The 26617-nt window shown below is 38.7% G+C and overlaps 1 protein-coding gene across 4 annotated transcripts in view; it reads right to left on the bottom strand.

Moving 5' to 3' along the window:
* GULP1 (GULP PTB domain containing engulfment adaptor 1) overlaps positions 1 to 26617 on the bottom strand; it is a 169770-nt gene that overhangs the window by 81721 nt on the left and 61432 nt on the right. For 3 of the 4 annotated variants that reach the window (XM_068196389.1, XM_068196388.1, XM_068196386.1), the window contains exon 2: positions 4627 to 4749. The exons of the other annotated variant lie outside the window; for it this stretch is intronic. The gene's annotated coding sequence lies outside the window, so the exon portion shown is untranslated. The remainder of the gene's footprint in view (positions 1 to 4626; positions 4750 to 26617) is intronic. 4 annotated transcript variants of the gene reach the window in all.

A 26617-nucleotide genomic window follows, 5' to 3' on the forward strand; every position in this document is an offset into this window, starting at 1 on the left:
GAACAGACCAGTCTGTTAAAAGCCTGTAAAGAGCTAAAAGGAGGGCAAGTCAAAGAATCCCATTCTGGTGCAGGGAGCCCTGTGGACAAGGGGAGAGTCCTGCCTATGAACCACTCGACTTGCATGGGTAAAGCAGTTGTAACAATCAGAGGCATTAGGGAATAGTAATGTGGACCAAGCCATTCCATTACTCATCACTCAGGAAGACACACCTAGGTAAAGAATGCTTCTCCACATTACTCCAAAGAGTTTTCTTCAGCTTTGTCCAGAAACCAAGCCCTCCTGGGAAATAGAGAACCTGCACGGGATTCCACAAAGCAGTTAACTGAAAAATTGTGAAGACTTCTGACAGGTACAAACTAGGGAAAATCTGGGTAACATCAGGTTATTTCCTTCACAGAACAGAGATAAAATAAACAAAAAGAAAAAGAAAAAAAAAGAGAGAAAAGGCTTCGAAAATAATTTTATTACACTAAAATATTCCAATGCCAGACAAAAGCCCTGAGCAGGAGACATGACACCCACAGTCTGAGCACCGACACAGGCATATGTACTGGGCAGGTGTGGGTTTACACTGTCATATCAAACTTTAAGCAGTCACAGAGAAAGCAAACACCATCTCCTTTTTTCTCCACTGTCATTAACCCCTTGGTTTTTACCAAGGGGGGTCCAGTCACAGCAAGGAGGAAACTGCAGAAGGGTAAAGGGAAACAAGTGGCCTTGGTGTTGGCAGGTTTTTGGACTGGGGAGTGCAAGGGTGGCAAGATCTGAAGCTGAGATTACTGAGTAATTACTTTTTAAGACTGACAGTCACGTTGGTGGCCATCTCCTCTGCCTTATGCAGCAAAGGCAGTGAGCAATGAAGTGGAGTGGCAGACTTCCAGCTGCCAGCACAAGGGCTGCAGCCCTCCCTGCCTGCTGAAACAACACAGCAACTTCCACACAGGCGCCTTCACACGCCTGCCAGCGGGCTCCTTCAGAAGGCTGGGGTTTGATGTGTCTTCTAAATTTAGAGCTGTCTCAGACAAGCCAAGAGAACACGCTTAGGAAGGGAAAAAAACAAGCCATGAATGTAACTCCTTTGTCTTTTATTTCCTCTTAGAAATATTCCTGAGGACTTATTTGGGGTTTCCTCTCCAGTCAGTCCCTTTGAATGGCATGGGCTATAACAGTTACCTGGCCTTAGTATTTGATTTTATGCCTCTTTTTCATTCCACAAATAATTACAACAAAACCTCCCTACAAAGTCCAACTTGCACCCATCCATTCTCTATAATAAAGAAATAGAATCCAATCTGTCCCTTTCCTTGCACACGCATAGAGTTTCCCTCCAAAGGCAAATTTAGCTTCAGAAGACATGAAGATTCAGACTCTTCCCCCTCTCAGATCCCAGTCCTTAAAGCACACTGGGTAACATTCCTTAAAGAATGAAGCACGAAATGTCTTAAAGCCTGTTTTGAAAGGGCTGCAGCACACAGGAATGCGTGATTCATTGGCTTGAAATGAAACTTAGGCTTATAAAGTTATTTCTGAAGGAAAGATGAGAAACTGGAATACAATAACAGCTTTGTAAGTATTTTTCTGATTTAGACCAAAACTCCATGAAAATATTGACCTAATACAACATGGAGCATAACAGAAAAAAAATTATGATAATACAAGACTGCATTGAGTAATACACAAACCCAAGTAAACATTTTAATATCAGGAGGCATTTTGCCTTCCTTTTGTATGAAGGCAACTAAAACACTAACTTGCCACAACCCTTTTTCCTCCGAAACAGTAAAATCATGAAGAAATGAAACATCAATGAACATATTTTGGTGCACACCCAAACTTGCACTGTCATGTTGGGACAGCAGCAAGCACTTTCAATCATGGTTATGAAAACACATATGCCCTTTATGTTTATGTCTGTAGGGCTGTAAACCACAAGAGCATTTAAAAAGAATTTAGCACTACAAAAGCTTGCAGGAAAAATAACTTAAACTTAAAACTGACACAGCTCTATGGGCTTCACCAAAATTGAAAATCTTTCTGTCAGCTGAAGTTCTTAGCCTACACCAGTGCTTTACAATTCACAGAAGCACAAATGGAAGATAAAGGAAAACATTCGGTCACCAGAAAACTTTACTTTTAAGGTTTTATTCATCACCACATTTTCAACATTCATTAGCCAGAGCCAAGTGGCAGCCATACTTTCCTCCTGAAGGTGAATCTGCAGAAATACAAAATTACTTGCAGTTTTTCAATTTTGCAGAGGACAGGGCAGGGCAAACTGGAAAAGAGCTGATCTTCTATCTAAAATTCCCATCTTCCCACCATCACTGCAGGCACTGCTGTTGAGATGACAGAATTCCCAATGGGACAGAGCCCAAAGAGCTCTGCTGGCCCTGGAGCCTGCAGCCAGGGCACCGTGTGAGTGAAGTGCCCAGAGGTGTCTCTGGGGCTCACCTGGGAAGACAGAAATGACCAAAACAGCTGGAAGCCACAGCCCCAGAAAAGAGCTCACCTTCCAGCATACTGATTGTCCTTTGTGAATGGAATGGCAGGAACACCCCAATCTGAAGGCTAAAGACCCTCCTGTGGTCTGACTGAGATCAGCCTGCTCTCCCCAAGCTCCTGAAACCATCAGCAAGGGACAAGAGGCACACATGCCCTATATTTTTCTTCCACTCTCTCAAGCCTAGTACTGTTGTGGCAAGTGATTTCCAGCCCACAGCAAGAAGTCTCTCAGACAACAGGTAAAGCATTTCTCATACAGTAGATCTGCCAAAAAGTATTTGCAGAAACCAAGGACAAGGAGACAGTAGTGTTTTGCTATAAATATCAATATCAAAGAGAGGCCAGGAAGCAGAAAATCTATATGAAACTCATGCATTTCATAGCAGTTTTCACCAAAGTTTTCTAGGTGATTTTTTACTCTTCCATTTCCTAAAATAATCTGTTCCTTTCAATAGGAAAATAAATGAAAATAAAGATGAGTGAACAGGTGACAAGGGGATATCACTCAGACAGCTGACAGCAAAAACAATTCCTTAGGCAAGGTTATCACTAACTTTTGTTTTACAGCAAGAAGAAATATCAACATCAATAAGTAAAACAAGAATAAACTTCAGTATTGAAATAGAACTATGAAGAAAATGTGTTTAAAATTGTTGCAAGCACCAATAAATCCTCAGACAATTTGATAATGGAACGACCTTTAAAAACCCCAGACAAATAGAAAATGTACTTGTTCCACAAAAGTAGTTCTCTAGAAGTCTTTTAAAGCATTAGGAACAATGTAATTAAAAAAAAAATATTGCACTTCTCAGCATATCTACTTGTAAACAATTTTTTTTTATTATGCTTAATTATGCTCATACATATTAGTGGATTTACACGATTCATTGAACAAAATGAAGTTTATACTATCCAAAGAATCATTGCAAACAAAAGAGCACCCTGCAGAAACCAGTTTATTATTTCTATTTTCTATTATTTGGTTCATTATGACAAAATAACCATAACAAGATAGAGAGGTGCTTTCTTTTTCCTCCAGTCCACAAGCACCAGTGAGTCAAACATGAAGGATTTCAGACTTGTCAAGCTAATTCTTACTCCATTGTACAAGAACTTACAAATGTCAGATGCTCAGAGCCAGCAGAAAGGCTTTATGTGTGCTCTCTCCCAAAGAGCTCAGACACGCTCATCGGCTCCCAAAGGACAGACAGATGGCAAACATCTTGCAGACAAGAGTATTCTGTATTTCACATCCCATTAGCCATTTGATCAGCTAGATGCAATCAGAACAAGATTTCTGCCTGTCCCACTACTTTCAGATGGACGATGGAGCACCTGGGGAGCTTTGTGAGTGTTCTGTTTTTAACAGCAGCAGAGTTCATCACTGGGGTCTACCACAGACAGGTAAACACAGAACAGCTCAAAAATAAATCAGTTCTGGTGAAAGGGATTAGTGGATACCTGAGATTTTGACTCATAGGAGTAATTTCTCAGAATTTCACACACAGTCCTTGCTTGAATGGATAGATACAGTCAAATAAAGGTATTTCCTGATACAGAGTATGGTTACTTCCATGTTTCCAGAGAAACATCACTGTTTCTCCTCTAGAAGAGCTGATTGCTCTACAGCAATCTGGAGAACCTATTTATTTAGTTACTAGCAGATGATTTTCAAACCCTCCCTTTTATTTTCTTTAAGGGGGAGGGAATCTATTTGAAACTTTCAGGTCTCAAAACAGCAGCAAATTTTTGTTAACCTTCTGAATTTTTTCCAGCTACGTTTACTGCATTTTACGTTCATTGCATTTTCGTAATCACATTGTAAAAAGTGCTGCTAACAGAAAAGGCAGAGACCAAAGGACTCATTAGGTATTCTGAAGGTAAATCTCCAAGCAAAGCACCTCAATTTCAGAAATAGGTTTAGATCCACTTAGAGTAAAAACTCATCATATTTAGCAGATCTGTTATAGAGGCACAAGATTTTAACCAAAGACATAACTTTTCTCCTCTACCAAAGCATACTTGGCCAATCCTGAAAAGTGCATCAGACATACCATTGTGCACATATGTTCAACAGGTCCCAGAACACCACTTCATGTGCTTCCCTCAATGTGCATTAACCTTAATTGAAGTTCAAAAGCTGATTACTGATGTTCCAAAGATGATTAAGATTAAATGAAAACCCCAGATGTCTGTTTAGACAAAAGCAAGCAAAAAAATTCTGGGTAGGTACCAGGGAACAACCTGCAAGAGAAGAATGAGAAGAGAGGTGCCTTCATCTCTCCACACATGCTCCTCTATTTTCATAACTCCTGTACAGCACACGCTAGATATTTTCTTTGCTACAGTCCCTCTCAACAGGCTCATTCCAATTTATTATAAATGCAAAATGAAAAAGGTAATCACCTTTTCCTCAAGGGATCTGAACTATGACATTCTAAATGGTTTCCTAAGTCTCTGAAGTCAGTTTGGGTTTTTTTTCTCCTAATTGTAAAAGCTTTTGGGCTTTTGTTTTTATTAAGGTATATTTTTTTAAAGAAAAAGATCAAAACAAAATTTGCAGAGATCCTCCTCTTACAGAAATAGGGCATACAATATGTTTCCATTATTTAAATCTAATTTATCTGCAGGACTTAAAAGTCCATACTTTAATACTTTAATTTGGGGTCCCTTGTCCCACAAGGGGCAGCTCCCTTTGAGCTGTTCCTCAAAGGAGAACCAGAACCCTGTATAAACTCTAAGCATACAGACTGCTATGCAGGCTATATATGCTAGCTTTCTTGTCCTTTACAGAACAATTCCTACCAGCATTTAGTTACAAGGCTAAAGGTTATATGATGAAAAAAATCACTACCATAAAAATTTCTAATAATTTAATTTCTCATCATCAATTTATTAACATATTACATACTTCTGAAACAATGACATTCACTTGAGTTTAAAAAGTGTCATTCATTTCACAAAGACTTAAAATCCCTGATACTGAACACAATCCCTTACTATTAAAATCAATAGATTTCTCATTAATATTAATGCAGTCAGATTCCTTGCTTTAACTGGTTAGCCAGTTAAATTAAGTTTTATTCATACAGATCAGATGGGCTTTATTAAGTGATTTCAATATTTTCAAAATTGAGAAAAATTGGCAATATCTGCTTTCTCACTTGTACTAAATGAATCTCAGAGGGAGTATCTTGAAAACAAGATTATATTGGGTTTTAGGCTTTACCACATTACATTCATTTAGCTTATCTGAATACAGTCTGAAGAATCCAACCGTTTTGGATAGCACAGATATGGAAGTGACACAAAAGCATAGGAACCAAAGTCATATTTATGACAAATTAATCTCCTCACCTCTGTCTTTCAGATCCAGTGTTTATTCAAATAGTTCATTATAGTGTCTGTTCAGGAGAAACATTCAGGTTTTGCACACTATTACAGTCATTACTAATCTTATTTCAAGATTTTGGCTAGTGATCCATCCTAGAGTAATTTGGTGGAAAATACTGAAATCCAGGCTAATACGTAAGAGACTTTCTAAGCTAGCAAAGACTAGCTGTATCTTCTCTTACAGTTAAGACTAAGGAGAACATGTAAGTTTTTAAAAACATGAGAGACCATCAGGTTTAGACTGAAACACTGATAACATCACACACAGAATGGTACTGGCTGCTGAGGTCTGGGACAGTTCCAGTCCCTGCTCCAATTAACATCCATGTAGTTGAAATGTCCTGCAAGTCATGTTCACAGTTTGTTCAGCTTCACATAGTTTAAAATCCTCAGTGAGGCAACTTCAATATTTGGTAATGAAAGACTGCCTTGTCCCACCCTTCACAAGCATAGTAAACCACTACACACAGCAACTCTGTCCCCAGGCAGGCACCAGTCTGGGCTGAACCTCCAGCACCAGAGGAGAGAAAGAAAGAGAACCATCTTCCTGAGTGTTGGGAGGTAATTTAGGCACCTGCAAACATCACCTTCTGTGGCAGAGTCCATAACTTAATGACTGGATGTAAAAGAAGAGGGATAACACCTATTATGCTTTCAAAGAAAGAAATGTTTAAGTTACCCTCTCGAAACCTGGTGGGGAGAGGGAGCACAGGCAGAAAAGGAAAAAAAACCCAAACAACACAAAATAATCAGAAAAACCCAAACCTCAAAGTTTGGAAGTACAATGTTTAAAAAAATGGAAATGGACCCTTGCCAGAGTTTCATACTGAATAGCTTAAATGCCTGTGCCAGGTATTTAATTTCCCCTTTTTTTTTTGTCTACAGCTCTGAGATACCAAGTCTGGTCTATGGTCCTGGCTATAGTGACTAGACTTGCAAACACTGAAGCAAAACTGACAGTTTTGCAGCAGCTCACTCCTCTAATAAACTTAAGCTTCACTACCATGGTTTCAAGAACTCACTGTATGAATTCACAGTGTATCAATGCCTTTTCAGTGAGATTCCCAAATCTGTTTGTGCAGGTGAAGACTGCAGGCTAGCTGAACTTAAACTCTGTTCATAGATCTTTAACATTTGTCCCTACCAGCAGGCACGAGGCACCTGAGCACCCAGAGCTGCCTGATTTCCTTGAAGCACAGCTTAGGGCTAACAGCTGCTCTCCTGCATGAACAGCACAGCTCCACCAGCACCACAGACTCCTTCATGATGCCCTGGTGACACACAGTCAGACAGACTCTTCTCCTACACAGTCAGCAACTCTGTTGGAGGGGGCAAACCACAGAACACAGTGCACTCATGCACTTGAGAAAATGCTTTTTGCAAAAGCCGAGCCTAGGAATCAGCTAATGAAACAAAAACAGCACCATCAATGTGGAACTTCAGCCTGTATCCCACAATTACACCAAACCACATGCTCACCTCCCCTACTCCTTCCCCAACAACATACACTGGCATTGCTGATTTTATGAATCACAAGTTCAGATTCCTTAAGTTACTTCCAGGACAATCACATGCAAATACTACTGGTAGTCACCAAAGAAAATTCAATTACTTGATGCTTTGGATTCATATACAAACACAACTTCAGACACTGTGTCAATACTGATTTTGCAAAAGCCTCTAATGTTATACAGTCAAAGAATGATCATTCAAGAGAGCAAGCTGTTCATTTCTACTGGTATTTATGTATTTCACAGTTCATTTCAAAAGAAATAGCTAAGAGTACTGAAAAAAACTAAGCTTGTGTGAAATTACCATCCTAAAGTCTTGCTTCTATTGCAGCTGCAATTTTTTTGGTAAAAAATGAGCACAAAGATAATAATTGAGAAATGCAGAAACATAAGAGGATTTCTGAAACAGGGAATAGTCATTCCAGGCCAGAGTTCTAAATATCCTGCTCAAACACATCAAATCTTTAGCTATAGTTTTCCAAACTTGTCTAAAACCCATTCTATTTTAATAGAAAATGTATGCAAGAAAATTCAAGCAAAGCTCATTCTTCTTTGGAAATTGCTTTACTACTTAGGCACATACATAGATGTGCACTCCCCTCTCTCTCCTGCGGGTGGACAAAAAGGACTGCTACTGAATTCTTATATCTTGGACTCTGCTTTTCAAACAAAAATAATGGAGACAGCCAAAGAACAGCAGCATCGAGATCACCTGAGAAAAACCTCCTTTCTTGAAGAAAGAAACCTCAATGTAAATACCAATGTAAACTGCAACACAAGTTTCTATATATAAAGAAAAATCCATGAAGAAGTATTGGGGGGGGGGGGGGCAGCGAAGAGATTAAAAGTGATTAATTAGCAGTTTCCTTGCAAACTGAAAGCAGAAAGCATTATTAAAGTTAGGGGAAATTACATGTGAAAATACATGCCTTGATAAACTGAAAAGGAACTGAAGAGGCAGCAATGCTGGGAGCTGGGAGTACTGGAGCCATGAGGTACTACAGTGTATCTGTGGATGGAAATTCCCCATCTCCCTGGAAAACCTCCACTCCTTTTACTTCACTTTGTTTACAACTGTGACATGCTATGCCTTCCTTGACAGAAATAGGTATTCCATCTTTCAAATGGTCTTAGCTGACCATCCAAGCTGATATTAATCTGTCTGATATTGATGACAGCTCATATTCCCTGCTGTTGCTCTATGAACAGGGGATAGCTCACTCATGCAAGGTCCTGATCAAATGATACTCTTATTTTTCATCTAAGAAATTTAAAACCAAACACTTTTCCTCCAAATGCCTGAAATACAAGGAGGAGCAATTCACGACCATACCTTTAGATCTGCTCAACTATCTGCTTTAGGAAACAAGCATACATTTACGAGTCCACTTTCTTCACCTATTTGTGGCTGTGAAACTTTGGATTAATTGTGGTTTTATTGCTATTTTATGATATTAAGTCACTATCTTGCCTGCCACTGAATTATTTTAAATATCAGCAAGATAAGGATCTTGCAGACTGGTCTGAATGTGTGATACAAGTAGAGGCTTGCCCTGTTACAAAGATTCCTGGCAAAAGGATGGCACCTTTGAAAGTTTTCTTTTCTGCTTTTTTGGCTAAGGCAAAAGGGAGCAAGCACATGGAAAATCTTGTACAAGTTACCTGGGTATCCTCTCTTAGGTTACTCTTCATGAGATACACACTTCTGCCCTGAATTCTCACCCACATATCACCTTCAACTCTACCTCACAGCTCACATTGAATAGGGGAGTTTTTGGGGTCTTTTTTGTACACAGCTGCATTCCAGCACTACGTCCAAGGTTTCCAGCACTGAATATTCATTCACATGAAAGTAAACCTTTGCTTTGCTCAGGGTCATGAACAACCTCACTTGTGACATTTACATCTACTGATCTGCCTGTTTCATGAATACTCCTTACAATATGCTGATCAAAATCATAAATTAATATTTCATTGCATTAGAAGATCTGCATTTTTCATCTCCAAGTCAAAATGATGGTTTTTAACTCATACAAAGAATCACCCTTTGATACTTGTTTTTACTTGTCTGTATTGTGATAGTCTCAAATTGGTACATTTTCAAAAAGTCAGTAACCAAATCCTATAGAATTTCCTTGGTGATAAATGGAAAACTGCTGGCAGACACTGCTACTTCCCCTTGTTGAAAAAGTTAATTTTGAGAACTCTCTCTATTCAACAGACTGCTCGCCAGAGATCTGTGTATCTTCATCAGCAAGAGTTAATAAGCTGCATTTGTGTTGTTGAAAAGATACCTACCCAGCAGCATCCAAATCTGAGCACCAAGGATGACCATGAATGCAGTCTGAGGTGTATAACAAAGAGTCTAGCGATACTGGCAAATAAAAAGTCAGTCTTATTATGTTTTCAGTCAGGGGTATTTTTACAAGCAATGAGATCCACTTTCCAAAGCAAAGAGATAAAAATTATAGACTTGCCTTTAAATATGTAACTAATTACCACTTTGACTCAAGGTTAAAATCCCATGTTTTATCTCATACTTGTCAGTAAGCCATTATCTGTGCAATTAAGATGGTTTATCTGATTAACAGAATTCTCTAAACTGCAGTAAATCATTTCTGCAAGGTGAATAGCAATTGACTTACTAGAAAATCATCTGGCTTAGCTATCATTTCTTAAATATCCATAGAGCTGCCATTATCACAGCATTTCACATCTTCAATCACAAAATAAAGGCTTGCTACCTTCATAGCTCACTTTCATTTTATAGATGGGAGAGCAGAGACACAGAGACTGATGTCCAGGAGAAGACATTTCTGCCACCATTTAGCACTCAAGGATAAAACCCTGGAGAGACCACATTTACCAGCATGTATAAAAATGCAGAATCAGCTACTGGGAAGCCAACAGCTGGAAATACACTCTGTGTTTTGAGTGAACGCCCACAAAGTAAAACAATCAAGAGGTGTAGAAGAATATTCAGAGGCATGTTCTCATTTTTAACTCCTCAGTGGAAGGGAAGAATAAATGGAGTTTTAAGACCGGCAGTTCTAGACGAACACTTGTTCTGGCTTCTGTTGGAATGCTGTGTGAATGACAATTCAAACACACAGTGCCTTAGTGAGGGAAAATTGCAAAAGCATTGAGCCATGGCAGTTATTTAAAGGTGGCAGAGAGCTCTTCATAGATGCCTGTAACAGAGCAGCCACCCCTCGGGCTGTCACCTCACCCCGAGCTGCTGACACTGCTGCCAGAGCTGCAGGAGCACTCTGCCTCAAATGCTTTTTAAAGGGTCTTGCATATTAATGTCCAGTATGGCACAGCAAGCACATGATAATGGACATGCCAGAGAGTTACTGTCAGAGCAGTAAGTCTGCAAAAAGCATTAAATTCACCCAGGAAAATAAAACCTGCTCAAAATGCAAGGGATGCAGGCAGAATGAGGAAGAGGGCCTGTGACAATCCCTGCTTGCCACCACAGAGCCATGAACCTCACAGCAGAAGCTAAAAATTTAATTTTAAATACCATTAGTCTTCATGTTCCTGATTTTTCAATCTTTTCTTTCAAAATGTCTTTATTATAGGTGTGACAAGCTCCAGAGAGACGCTCCAATATTTTTTCCAAAAAATGTCCTAGTGTGAAAAACCAGCAACACAGCAAACCTTTACTTTCTGTTATTCTGCATCACTGAAATATTACTTATTTGGGTATTCAAGTCTGATATCCTTTAATTTAGGGTTTTTTTATTTTATAACAGACCAAAACTTTAATGTTCCTGTCAAAGTAGATTTTGGGTAAAATTTAGAAATATTAAAGTTACATTTATTTAGAATTCTCCTTTGGTACAATTTTTCATCTTCATCTCAATTCCCATAGTAACTTAAAAATGAAAAATATAGGTATTTTAAAGAGTATATGTGTTTAGAGAGGCAATTAAGTAAATTTTTACACATCACTAAATCATTCATCACGTTTTTGAGTTTTCAAAGTAGAGACTTACTCTCTAAACACCCACATGTTAGCTCACACTGTTTTTCAAACATTTGTAAGGCTAGCTGGCCTTTGTATTTCCACTCCAGGAGCAGGTAAAAGTATGCCAAATACCAAAAAAGGCTAATAAAAATCAGAAAATAAGGCGACAGAACTGTGGAAGCATCAGTCCTAGTAGATCTAGGCCCTTGAATGTGCTTCGAGGAGCTCCAGTCCTTCCACTCCTGCATTACAACTTTGGTCAAGCTGGGCATGAAGCAGCAACCTCCGACAAAAATGAAGCAACCCAAAGGAGGGCAAGGACACTTCACTGCTTCAATACTTAATAGTAACCTTGTTTTAAATTTAGTTAGGATTACTTCTGCCTGTAAAAGAATAAAACAGCCTCGAAACCTGGATTGACATAATAAACAAATGAGTAACTGTCCAGTTCTGGCAGTAAATTACATGCAGTGATTTATAAATATAAAACCAAATACATAAACTATGGGAGAATAAATAAAAGACTAATTACAAGACAGTACCTTCAGTCTTAACAAGATTATTATGTGTTTTCATACCAAACAGAGATATGAAATGTAATTATTTCCCTCTTTCAAGAGCAGCAAATAAAAGACTGCAGTTCATCTTTTTCTCCAGGACAGGAAAAAATACAACCCTTTCCATACTTGTTAGGAATGTTAACTGTGGGTAGAGAGATCTTAAAAATAAAGTAATTTATAAATGAAAATAACAAGTGGCAACAGATTGCATTTGAAAGTTGAGAATTAATTTTTCAATTTCACGTACCATTTAACTAGTGTCAGACAAAAAAAATTACCTGATAAATAATATCTGCAGCCACTGAGCTGCTGACCACAGGTGGATTGGCTTGGCCATGACTCAGAAATATGGAAGAGACTTGCAGTTAAAAACCAGATTGAGGGTTAGGTAGAGGGCAGCTGTGTAACTCTACATCTCTACTACAAAGAGTAACACGCACTAAAGAGCTGTCTCGCAATCCCATTTGAGGTGGCCTCTGATACTTGGATTCATCTGTTTACTCCTGGAGAAAAGTACAGCTCTATAAATGCAGGAAGTGCAAACCACTGTGTATTTTTAATGAGCAAAGAATAAAACAAGTACTTTTGAGCAGCAGTACCAACAGCAGAATGGAATTAGCCCAAGCAAGCACTGAACAGGCACATGGTGGGATTTCTTCCAAACACCCTTCCAACACTATTTGTTGTTTGGGGAGGGCAGCTGGGAAGAAAGACAAACACAGGAACAAAATCCATCAGATATTTGTTTGTTTGCTTTTTTAATCAGTGATTACCCGTATTCAGGCTACTGACAACCTTTTTTGGCAACCACTGCAGGCACACTTATCTCCACCTGGAAATGGTCATGGCTGGGACATCATTTCATTCCTTGTGACCTGCACAACATCAACTGGGATATTCTGCTTGATTACACCGAATTGTGAAGATGCAGCAGGGCATCCAAAAGCTTTATCAACTGCAGCACAGAGATTCCCTGGCTGCTGACACTTCTGAATGACAGAGCACATCTAGATATTGATGAAGCCCTTTCTTCCATAGGGGAGGCCTCTATTCTTATGGTTATTTAAGTTGAAAGGGATAAAGCAGCTAGAATTGCTTCTCAAATGTACCTTAAACTAAAGGGTAGACTTATATTTTGACCTTACACATTATGCCAACAGGCACTGCAATGCACACATTTATTTTAATAATACACCAAAACGTTGGAGATAAAAATGTTTTAAAATGATATAACTGCTCGACTTTAAGAGATGCTAAAGCCTAACTCTGAACTAAAAATAAAAATAATGCAGCCTAGATACAGGTTAAAAAACAGCTAATTGCCTATAAAGAAGAAATTAATTAGAGACGTGGTAGCATCTTTACCCCCTGCAAGCTTTCAGAAGTTTAATGGCCCTGTGAAAAGGAGTGACTCTCCCAAATGGCAGGATGCCGGTAGGAAAGGTGACGGCAAGAAGCTCAAGGTAAAGCACTGAAGCAGACCTGGAAGACATTTTACATTCTGAATCATTTGGCTGCAGCCTTGCCTGGCTCCTTGCCCACACCACAGGCAATAAAGGAACCAAGACAAAGCAGTGCTAAAACCAGTCTGGCAGCTGGGGAGGCAGAGATTCCGCAGCAGATAGACAGCAGGGATGGAGGCAGCTCAACACACAGCAAAGCAGAGAAACAGAGCTTTACACAAGCAGATCATGGCTAACAGTACGGAGCACACAGATTTTTATGGGTGCACTGGAACTCCTGTCCCCTATAATCAGAATCTGTTTTTGAATCAAGAAAATCAAATGCACACAACAAAAACAGCAAACCAAAATCCAGTCATGCAAACACCTTGCAGTTAAGACTGGATTCCACTATGGTTTTTGTAGGCTTAAAGATCTATAGGGAAGAATTTCAGAACCCAGATGGTGTAAGTAACAACTCTGCCCACCTACCTGAACACCATATTCATATATCTTGCTCATACTCAGAACACCATTCACATTTCCTACACAAATGTTTTTAAGTGCTTTAAGGGAAAAATATCTTTTGAATGTACATACTTACTAGTTTTACATGCTTCATATTGCTTATTAAAACATACTACTTCATGTTTTTCTTGAGTTGGACGAGACCTACAGGGATCATTTAGTCCCACTTCTTGCCCTGCATGAACAGCCCCAAGAATTTCACCATGTGTCTGAGATAATTGTCCAAAAATACTTGAACTCAGGCTTGGTGCTCTTCCCTGGTGAGCCTGTTCCAGTTCCTAATCACCCTGTGGGGGAAAGCCATATCCAACCATGACCCATCATTTTAGTTGTCACCCTATGAGAAGGTTTTGTACAGTTTTGACTCTATCACATTGAAGTACAGTTACTTAGAGCCCAACAATCTAGACAGTAACTTCTGTTTCATTAAAAACTTCGCTAATGCACTTAAGTCACCCACCACATCTCAGGCTGAAAAGCATTTTGCAGCAACACAGCCATCCATTCAAATACTGCAGATCCGATGTTACTCTATCATTAGTCACATGAATAGTTTTGGATTTGATTTAACATGGTCTTGGAGCAGTTGTGCTCCTCGCTGATTTCTGTCTCCTACTGGCCTTCTGCACTGGCATAAACAGCTCCTGTAAGGAAACTGTGTAGGGAACAAAGCAAAAAGCCCTGCAAAGAACTGTGTTGAAGTTTTCTCCAATCACATGCTACAAAAAGTTAAGGTCTGACAATAAACACTGTAAAGCAGAAGAGCAGCAGGACTGTCTCTGCCACCTTCCACCCTGCCGTGTGCTCAGGTACTGAACTGGAAGTCCCAGCCTCTGTGTGCATCAGAAACCTTTCAGTAAATAACAATCTCTTCTTAGGTGTGGTGACAGTCACACTTCAGCCCACAGACAGGTTGTGCCAAAATAGTCAGAAAAGACACGAATTCAAATCATTTACGCTCAATTTGCTGCCTCTAGAGGCATTATGAGACACCAGCTCTGCTTGACAAAGCCATTTAGATGCTATAGCAGAGACAAATTCCCTGTAGCATAAAAATTGTTTAAAGTAACTGAAGGCAGCTCTGCACAGAACTTACATAAAAAGTACAACACCAGTATGTGCAAAATTCAGAGTACTTTAGCTTAATCTAAGCACATGGAGACATTTTTATTTTGCACATTATTATTGGAATAGGCCATTAAAACAAATCAAATACACAGTCTGGGCAAACAAACACTACAGCAACTCTGATGAAACAAAGCTTTCCCAACGAAACCTTAAATGGCAGCTGTGCTCTAAGTGAAACTGCTTTCTTCATCTTCCTTGAGATTTTAACTTCACTTGCCTGTTGAAGAAAGAACACAAGGGGCATTCTGTGTCCCACTGGCCTCTCCTGCAGGTCTCAAAAGAGTGCTTAACACAAACAGTAATTTATGGTATTGCACTCCTGGACCACAAGTACCTCAAATGCCACTTCAGGGTATTAGGCCTACTGCTGTTTAAATTATGTGTAAACTAGCTGAATCATGGCCCTCCACTGGAAAAGTCTGCCTTATAGATCATGTCCTTAGGGAGTTGAATGCTGTAATGACAACTTACCACTGAGCTAATCAAGGATCAGAAAACAAAGTTACAATTAACTAAAGCCGAGGCACTGAAAAAACAAATCAATAGTGCTACCCAGCTGAACCAGGTCAAGCATGCCAGGACCTCCTACTATTTGCTACTGCAGTATATGACTGCTAGAGTAAAAATAAACTCTAACCCTCTGCAAAATCAGAGTTATTGAAAGATGTCTTACTCCACTACAGTGAAGTCAGAACTTGTTTGCTATTTTAGATCCTGTCACTGGTCAACAACTGATTTTGAAAATGTCAGTGATTAACCTTGGCCCTAAAGGTTTCTTAGTGTTGGTCTGTGCATTTTTATGTAATTTCTGCTCTAACTTAACAATGATACATGCTTCATTCACTCAATAAATGATGGGCACCAGAAGTACATACACCTTTAAAAGCCCAAGGACTAATTCTTTTAAAAATAAAGTCTTCATTAATAACACCAGATTTGTCTTTAAAATCCAGAATTCCACACACTACATAAGCCTGCTGCAAATCAGCAAAAGAATTTGTATCTAAGAATATTATACAAATCTGTTTCAAATAGGTCTATATTTATGATTCTGGGCTTTGGACTGGTAACATGACTTATCAACAACTTATTTACAGTTTCTGCAAATGGGTCTGGCTTTGCCCCTCACTGCAGAAAGACAGACCCATCTGGAAGTCCTGAGTACAGAGCTAGAAGGTGAATCCACAACATCCGTGGAGGGATTTGGAGTTGCTGTTGTCAGACAAAATGAACAACCAAGTCATAAACATAGACACTGACTTCCTGAAAACCAGCAGAAACTGAAGTCATTCTACAAGACAATGCCACAGCAATAATCCAAAATCCAAGGAATTTTACTTGCAATACAGCATTTGGATACCCCCCTAGACCATGGTGCTGCAAGGAGCTCAGGAAGGAGCTGCACCCAAGTGATGTGTTTGGAGGAGCAGTGAAGTCAGGGCAGTGCTGTGCAGAGGCTGGGATATCCCTGCCAGAGCCACCCTGGGGTCCTCTGGGAAAGCCAGCAGCATTCCCAGACAGCCTCAGCCAACTTCAGCTCTATGCTTTGAGAGGTACTCAATGGATTTGGGGATTTATAATCAAATAATTACTTGCTCCAGAGCACACTGCAGCAAGTGAAATAAACCAGCCAAGTTGTTGTTAAGCACTAGATTGTTAAACAAATGCTTTGCTTATCTTTGCTAAAGATCAATAAAATTTTGATACATTGTTTTAGCTCACCTTCCTTTCACAAAGATAAACATTCAGTTTTCCAGAGGTTCCTAGTTCTCTACCCACACTTATAAGTCATTAAAAGAATTTAATGTTTTTCACAAATATATTACAATCACTTTTATAAATAACCTTTTATACACTATAGTGCTGTAGAACCCCAAATTTTGCCAATTTTTTCCCCAGTAAGTCAATGCAAACTTCAAGCTGCTGCCTTTCCTTTACCTAGGCAAGCCTTTCTCTCTAGACTACAGAGCAGTGAAGCAAGGAGAATGCAGCTCCAGTGGGATGTAGCAGTGTCTGCAGTCTAAGCCCTGAGTTATCCGCTGTGGACAAGGGAGGGATGTAAAAAAGGAAAAAAAAAAAAAAAAAGAAAAAGAAAAGCCAGTTTGTAAGTGTCATGCCTGCAAGCATTCTCTCATTCAGCAATAGGGTTACTGAAACACAGATGCTTGGGCTGGGAGAGCTTTGGGTCACCAGCTCAGTTCTGAGATGCACTCAGTGAGCTTTGTGTCAGGGCTGCTGTTTAATAGGGGAAACAAACATGAGCATCATGAGCATCTCTCAAACCCCCAAAGTTCATAAGCCTTTGACTTTCTTACAGGCACTTTATATGGAAAAGAAAACCAAAAATCCAACTTGAGTCATTCACTCCAGTATTAGAATTCTTCCTCTACTCAACCACAAAAAAATTAAAATATTTGCTTAATCCTTTTCTGCAAAACACTGCACAGCAACAATTTCACCAGCTTACCCTTCTGCATTCCAATTCCTTACCAAGGTACAGAGCAGACACCAATTCTCATGTGGACTAGATCACTCATTTGCCAACATTTTTGAACCTTTGTTACAGCTGCCTTATAGTTTCTGATGTAGCAGAATAAAGAAGCAATGACAGATATAAGTTCTGAACTAGAGTATTATCAAAGCACAGTAATTGCTTTCTCATTTTAAGAAATGTAACGCCAAGAGCTCAATGGAAATATATTTCATGTAATTTAATACAGTTCTGCTGGAAAAGTATAAATCAAACTAAAACACTGTGAGCAATAGATCTGTCTTTTCAAATAGGAATTCTGATTGATGTATTTCACCATAATTTCCTCATCCACATCTGCCCTACACCAACAAAATAACCACTTAACAGTAGCTTGACCACTTTTTAAATTAATTCCACTAAATATGAGTGCACAAGACATGCAGAATTTGACAAGAACTCCTGATCCTTTAAGGAAAAACTGATTGGCAGTTTCATAATTATTAGAAGAGAAAAAAAAAGAATACTGCACTCCCACAGCTTGTAGGAAATGTATCTGTAGAAATGGTACCATATCTTGTTTCAGCATAACAAAGTTCAATCCCCTCTAGTGCAGAACTGAAGATTTGAAAATATGCCCTTTACTGAATGTTTGAATAAGCCATCCTAGTTTGAATCTTGATATTTTTGTTGATTCAGTCTGAGCTATTTAGTTATACTATTTCCTTCAATCCTCTTGGATCTCTTAACTTTCAAGTATAGAGACATCAAGACCTAGAATTTTAACTAATCATCAAGGGAATATTATTTCCCTGATCCATTAAATGATTAAATGGCTTTACATGCTCTATATATTCCTTTCATTGATTTAACTTTTGCTGCCTTACTGTAAAAACTATGTTTGTGAGGAATATGAATTCCTGCTATTTCTTTTCATTCATTTCTTGTTTCACTACTTAATTCCTCTTCTCCTGGCATGGCTGCATTTCTTTTCCCTTTCACTTTAAGGAAAACACCAGGAACTTGTATCATGCAATCCTTCATCACCTTGTACCATTTTCTCTAATTGTCAGAGTTTTTTCATTAGTTCTCAACTGAGTTCCACCAAAATCAATCCAATTAATTAGGTTTTCCCTTTTTCCTATATCATTAGTCAAGATGGCAAGTAAAGCCAGGTGACACCAATGCCTCTAGCACATTATTTTACAGTTTCCTACAGTCTGATATACCTTTTTTTCTTTTTTTGCAGTCAGTTGTTACCAAGAAGACAAAGTTCTTGCATTCAAGGACTTCAAAAAAGTTTTTTAACCACAAATTGGAGAAGCATAAATATCCAAGGCTTTTCAGCTACAGCGCAGAGCCCACCAATAATAATTGCAACCTGATACCTACTCAGTACAATGAATGAACAGGTGATAAGATTTGCAAGTACTCAATTCCTTATCAAACATGCAATCCTTACCATTAGATCACCTTTTCATCTTCATAGAAACACAAGAAGAAACAGTAAAAAAAACAAATGACAAACTTGATATTACATCATAGAAAATTTCATAGTGAAATAAAATAGTATAAAATTCATAGTGAATTTTATTTTATTTTTCTCATCTTCAAGACTTTATCACCACATATGCACTTGATATCTACCAAAGGGAAATTCTGACTTTCATTGTGGTCTCAATTCAGTAAGAAAGTAAAGATCATAGTAAGCTTTAACCTCGGAAGCCCCATGATCAAATGTTACTCAAATCTAGACCTATATTCTCTCATTCTAAAGTTTATTTGAGGCAAAGGCACTTTTTGTTGATTCAAGAAGCACAAGAACACTGGAGGCAAGAAGGCTTCAGGACACTGCTTAATTATACTGTTTATGCTACCAGGGACAAAAGTCAGAGCTACCAAACACAATTTACTACATTTGAACCCTAATATCCCAAATAATTTCACCTAGCAAGTTGCTGATAGTCTCAGTTATCCAGGCTCTTGCCTCATCAACCCAATGGTCAAGACCTCAAACATGTAACTAATGATATAGATTATTATTAGAACATAAACCAAGTGCTGAAACATCAGAAAGCTTCCCTAGCAGGCAGTGCACTGCCCCACAGTGTTGTAATTTCACTGCCTTGGTACTGTGCCAAGCAAAGCACGTATCAGTTTTTGTAATTATACAATGCATCATGCTCAGCTATTTCACTTGCTTCTATCATGCCTTCATTGGGATACCAAGATCATAAATGCTGAAGGTCACTTGTCTAAGAGAATGTGTTCTGGAGCTACAAGATGCATTTTCCCTTGATCTGATGTGAGATGAATCCTGTACCATTTCATCATCATAACAGTACTGAACTCAGCACACCAATGCTGCACTCACACTGATCCTCTACCACTCAAATTTTTCTACTAAAAAAAAAAAGTGTAAAAGGCAGAGGAGTGGCAATTTCAGCTTTTTCACAAATGTATTTTTGTTTCTAAAATATATCTACTTTTTAAGCGTTTTATATTCCAGGCAGAAGATAAAACCATTAACTATTCTACACATAATGACTTTGTGACTCGAGACTGTACAGCTGAGCACCTCCTGTTCCCCTGAAAACAGCAGAAGTTCCAAATTCTCAGCCTCACCCTCTGCAAATTTGGGTTTTAAAGACAGCATCCACTCTAACATTTTCTTGTCAAGTAACACAGGATCTGACCCAGAAGACAAGATTGAAACACATATTTAAGTGTCATTCACACCTAGATTGACACCTCACTCAAGAGATTCAAATGCTGTTTAATAAAAAAAAAAAAAGTGTAAAGTAAATACTTCTACTTGGTTCTCCCAGGTTTTTTTTTTTGTTTTGTTTTTTTTTTTTGTTTTTTTTTTTGTAACTATATGGCAACAGCATCCCAACTGTGCTTTTCATATTAAAGCAGAACAAGAGGAAAGGTCATAGAACACTCTGGAAGGCAACGCTCATTAATACAGTGTTCAAGGTTAGATCAAAAGGAGCAGTGGAACTGGGATTACACTGACTCAAATGGCTCTACTCCTTTTTTTGTTTGTTTGCTGTCCACCCCATAGTGCCTGAAGCTGTTGACACAGCTGCCTGCCAGCAAAATTTATTTAGAAACCCCTTCATATTGTACTGTTCACAGTCACTGTAACCAATATGTCAGGAATTATATTTATAGAGCAGTTGTCAGCAGAAAGTTACAGCAATTTGCTGTTTGTATTCAAGGCACAGACATTGCAGAAACCACACACAGACAGGTTCTTCAACTGAATTACCAGAGAAAGACGTGGAAGCACCTTGGCTGTGTTTTGTTCTCACACAGTTGCCAAAAATCTGTCTTTATAAAAACCAGTACTTTCTCACTTATAGAAATCCAAAGCAATCCTGCACAGGTTCAGTAATGCCCACAATCATAAAATAACACTTAAGAATCTCAGCTTTCAGAATACATTTCAAGCTGTACAAGTCCCAGGATGTAGTGTAACTTCTTCCTAAACACTCCATTTTCCTCTTCCTTGAAGAGAGGGAGGATGCTTCTTTATAATTATAGCTTTGCAGAAGTTATGCCAGTTTTAGAAGAAACAAACAGCATTTACTGAAGGCTATGAAATCTATGAGGTACACTATGCTTGACATCATCTAAGAGCAAAATATTCCAAATAATTTCAGCTTGTCTTTTTGAAAACTCCAGATAAATAACCTCACTTGTCCTAGTGGACTTATATAGCACATCTGGGGCATATACACTTACCTTGATTATGCCATTTAAAAAAAAAAATAATTCCAATCCTTAAATCCACAGGAAAGTTTCCACAGTCCCCCACAGCCACAGCTAAGCAAGAGGTCTTTCCTAAACTCCCCTTTACAAATTTGTTTACCCCATCTCTGTCTATATTCTTCAGTTCATAGATGAATTCCCTATTGAAATTTTACAGAATTTTAATGTGAATAATAATCTCCTCTTCGTTCTGCAAAGTATTTATCCTTCTTTTGCAAGGTCATAAAAATAATTGTTATAAATAGTTCAACAGACCTAAGAGATGCTGCTTTTCTACAGATGAGAATAAAAGTCTTAGATGTCTCAGGAACGTGGTATCTATGTATTTCACATTACAACTGGATTTACTTACATACCCACAGAATAATGCTGACAACACAGTTTCAAAAAAAAAAAAACCAAAAAAAACAAAAAAAACCAATTGTATCTGTGGTGTTATGTGAAATAATCCTGGAAAATTAATAAAGCTAATCTGTAAAGGCCTAAAGTAAATTCTACAGTGGGTGATAGAGAGAAAGCAAGGCTGTACTCAAAGGAATTAAACCACCCTGCAATATAAATGTTAGAGTAGACCCATAAAACAATGAGCTATAGCAGATTATGGAAAGAAGCAGCCAGAACTAGATATCAGATATGATTAGATATCAGAAACTGTATCCAAGTTGAAAAGAAACCTCATGACAAGTCTGAGAGTTGTCTAAACAACCTGTTGCCCACACAGGCTTTAAATACTGTATGCAACATGGTGGTAAGAGCTTTCAATGAAATAAAAAGGGAGTAAACCAACTGGTAAAAAAAAAAAAAATCAAAATCCACTAAGCCAAACTATTTTCTTAAGGTTAATTCAGGGAGCAAGAAGTTAGAGTGCTTCTCAAGGGAAACCAGCTATGACTTTTTACAGTTCAAAACCACATTGTCCTCTATAAAAAGAAAAGTCTAAGGGGGAAAGAAAATAAAGTTCCCAAATTAGACATAGCAATTTCTCACACGTTAGGTAACAAAGTATTTGCAAAGCTGAGACTAAAGATGTAGTCACTCTTACACAGGGAGGAAACATCCAAGAAGAATACTGCTTAATTCTGCGTGAGAGACATTTCTGCCAGGGATATTCTAAAGGTCTCGGACTAGAGAAACAAGCAATATACACAGGCCACTGCTCCCAGGATGCTACCACTCCATTTCATTCCTACAGTTACACACATTTTGGTTTGTCTCCCCAGGTATCCAGGCAGTGCATAACCACTGAGAGGTCAGCAGCTGCAGGACTCCAGAGATCATTCCTTTGTACTCCCCTACTGATACTGGGAAGGAGCACAGGGCACTGTAGTCAGCTTGCAAAAGTCACTGGCTAACATGAATCACTCTGCTCAGCACAGACAGGCCAGCTCTGTGTGACTCACTGATGAGCCTCCACTGCTGTGACCAGGGTTGAATTAACTGCCACAACCAACAAAACACTCAGTGAGCCCATCTTGTTTTCAGACAACACATGTCATATTTTGTTTTTCTTGGTAACATCATTACATTTTTTCTGCTCTTTCTACTTGTATTCTCACTAAACACCAACAATGTGGACAAATTGCATGCTGCAAGAGTGCTGGACAACAGAATTTTTCATCAAAACATGAAAGAACAACAAAGCATAAAAATGCAGATTTGAGAGTTAAGATAAAAGTTGGATGCTTCTTATTTGACCATTATATGTCATCTGTACCTGAGACACAAAGAATGGAGAGGGTGTGAGCATATCAAGCTTCATAAATAAGCAAAACACTCCTGGAAATACTGGAAAGAGACTCAAAGGTGTTTTCAGCTAATGATCTTCAATTCAGTGCACAAATTAAATATGGAGACTGACAAACTGGATTATGTTCAGCTGTATGATATGCAAGTACTATGTACAAATACAAGTCTTTCATTACTATACCTCATTTATTCTCAATATAATATAATCTTCTCAAAAAAAAGGTTGGCAAGGAATTGCAAACCAGTTATCAAACAAGAACTCCACAGAGTTCTGCCAGGACAGCCAACACACAGCTCCTGGCCTTACAATGGACAGCAAGCCTAGAGCTCATCATCTAATAAATGATCACACAAGTTCTCCCTCCACAGCCAGTCTTTGCACACATACAGAGCCCTCATTCTCATGTAAACCAATCTGCAGATATACATCTATTGGAGAGAGTTGTTTACAAACAAACGCAAAAGCTCATCTCAGTGCATTTTAATGAGTATTACAAAACCAAGAAAAATTCCCTGACCAGCTAATATTTGTATGCTGATAGACAACAGCAGGATGAGAAATGTTAAATTGTATCAGTAAAAAAAAAAAAAAAAAAAAAAAAAAAAACAACCCAAAAATCCTGGATTGTTAGAACATTCTAATCCATGAGGAGGTTTTAAAAAAGCTTTTTTGATCTATGCCCACCCACATGCCAGCTCCAAAACATCTATGAGATGAAATAATTTCAAGCAGATCATGACAGCCTTGTGAGATTGAAAGAACAGTGATAAATCTGCACCAATACATCACTCTCAAAAAATGCATACGGCAGTGAGTTACCTTGCCTTACGTCTTTAGGGATGGAGTATGTGCACATGCACACACATTCCTGTGTGGGTATGCATGCAGAGTGCACCCATACACCATTTCTCTGCATTGCATACTTCAGTCTGGATCTTAGCAGTATTGCAGCCAGCAGAGCCACAAAAGCAGGCAAGCAATCTTCCCTTTGGCTAGTCTATGCCCTAACTCCAAGCTGGAGAGGGACAGACAGGGGAGCAATGCAAGGCTCAGAAGCAGTTGTTATGCAGTCAAGAAACACAAACTTCTCGATTTAGAAGTTGGGACTCAGAACTCCTTCCTCTGTACAATTATAATGTAATTATAGTATTGCTCGCAGCTCCAAATGACTCATGCAGGACCATTTTGGAAAAAATGCCTCTGTCTCCCAGAGCACTTTTCCCTCTAAAACTGTTGTGCACTGTGCTGTATTCATTCCCACAGGGCGCTTCCTCACTGTAAGAAAAGGTTTATGTTGTGACCCTGGGCACTGCAGGATTTACCATTTGGCAAGGATGGTTTCCTCATACAGCTGCTGTAGCCTGGCAAGCACCTAGCACTGCCTGCATTCCCCTGAAATGCTCCCCATGCACATGGACTGCAGAATTCATGCAAGCAGCTGAAGTCAGCCCAGAACGTGCCACACTCATCGTGCAAACAGCAGGAAACACCAGTGGTGCCATGAGGACACGCTGCAAATCCATCCCTCTGGCCCGGACATTTGGTGTAGAGATGGGAAAGTCACATATGTATAAAATCAGGAATCAAACATTTAAGAAAAGCTGTTACACATTTAATGGGAAGTTGCATGGAACACCACTAACAAATTTCATTTGGAGATGGAAGTCACAAAAGACCCCCAAACATCACTTTAGTTGTGCTGAGAGATTTCTGTGTGTACTCCAGACATTATTTGCTACATCAGTGAGTAAAGAAGACAGTGATCATAAACATTGTCTGAAGACACATGTAGAGCTGGAAAGGAGCTAGTGGAGACAGGGAAGGTGAAGAATAGTCACAAACAATGCAGCAAGTGTGTGGGGAGGGAACCTCATGTACATGGACTTCAGTAAATTGATTCCCTCATACCCCACAAAGCATTGGGAAACATTATTTTGTATTTCAAAAAGGATAATTTTGTGCTTAGTATCTTAAGCAAACAAAGCTGAAAGTTAAGTGAGGAACAGCCAATAATTACTAGCTTGCCAAACTGACACACAAATAGAAATACAAGGCTGTGGTTAGACTCAACTACTCAACTCTCACACTAATTATTCACTCCTCCATGGTTTTCAGGCTTTAGTGAAGCCCAAATCAATGTAAATAAATTAAGACTGTTTTAAACTAGCCAACACAAGCCTCATCATGTATGCTAACTTCTTTTTGATTGGACTTCCAAACATCTGCACATTGGAGGCAATCCTATGTCCAACCTCACAGCCCCGCTGCCTAAAAACATATTTCAAGGCATCACACAGACTAAGCCTGAACATTTCAGGAAGCAAAAACTTTGTTCTATGGGTTACAACAGCTTCATTATTTTAAACCTTTGAAAAGCTAGGGAAGAGATTGACCCCTGCTCCTCACCTGCAGAGGAACAGCTACATGACAATATTTAAGCAGCTGGACACACCAATTTTTCAGTGCAGGTTCTCTAAATGTAGTAGTCCATGAAACCAAAACTGGAATTCAAGCCTCTCTTCGTAAGCCTGCCACCTGCTTGCCTTGAGTTGATTTAAGGAATCATAGCCTTTTTTCTTCCTGTTTAGATGGCAATTTTGATTTAAACATTTTGACAGGTTATTAATTTGGGGTCAGTTTAAAAGAAAAGCATTGTTTTTATCTGGTCATAAAAGTTTGATTATGTTTGCGATTTATAAGAAATTACTTTAAAAAGGCCAGGTTGTAGATGACAGACTGCCTACATACTACAGCCCACAGCTGCATAAAGCAGAGTAATTTCAGCATCATAGCCTTTGAAACATGATTAATGGTGATTTCATCTTTCCTCAAATGGGTATAGAAAAAAAAAACAGACCCGTTATGCCTGGAAAATAAATTTGCCAACAAAAATATTGTAGTCCAAGTCATTTTCTAAATGGACATGTTACTTCCCAGTAATAAAATACACTTGCTCTATATCCAGACAGAAACTAGTAAGCAAATGTATTTAACATCAAAATAGAATTTTGGTTAACTCTTCAGTACCGGGTTTACTCAGGAAAAGGACCTAAACATTTTGAAGTTTTCCAGTCAGTAAATAAAAGATTACGATCTCTAAATTGTACATAACTCAACCCCAGCTAACTGATATCTCTTATCACAACATTGATAGCGAACACATTGATACACAGTTGCATTTGGAGCAGCTGATAGTGCCATCACTTCATATGAGAAAATGCACTCAGTACAGAAATCATCCCAAGGATTAAATTTATCTCTAATGATGCATTAGATGCTGCCACTTTAATTGGCACTGCTATCAAAACTCATGAATAAAACTGATGTCAACACTCAGTAATACTCATGATTATTGATCAAAAAAGCCTTATTAAAACTGGAGAATTTTGCACATTGACACTCAACCAACTGCAAAGGATTGGCAGGGTTCAGAAATGAGCCCCTGCCATCTGCACATGAATATGTATCGAGGGTTCATTTGATTAGTAACAAACAACTTACAGTCATTACAACAACCATAAAGAGCACCATGTAAAGAAGGACTAGGGGAGTTATTTCAGCCTACAGGATCCCTCTATGAGGT

Source organism: Anomalospiza imberbis, chromosome 7 (genome assembly GCF_031753505.1).
Source record: "Anomalospiza imberbis isolate Cuckoo-Finch-1a 21T00152 chromosome 7, ASM3175350v1, whole genome shotgun sequence".
In the NCBI taxonomy this organism is placed as follows: domain Eukaryota; kingdom Metazoa; phylum Chordata; class Aves; order Passeriformes; family Viduidae; genus Anomalospiza; species Anomalospiza imberbis.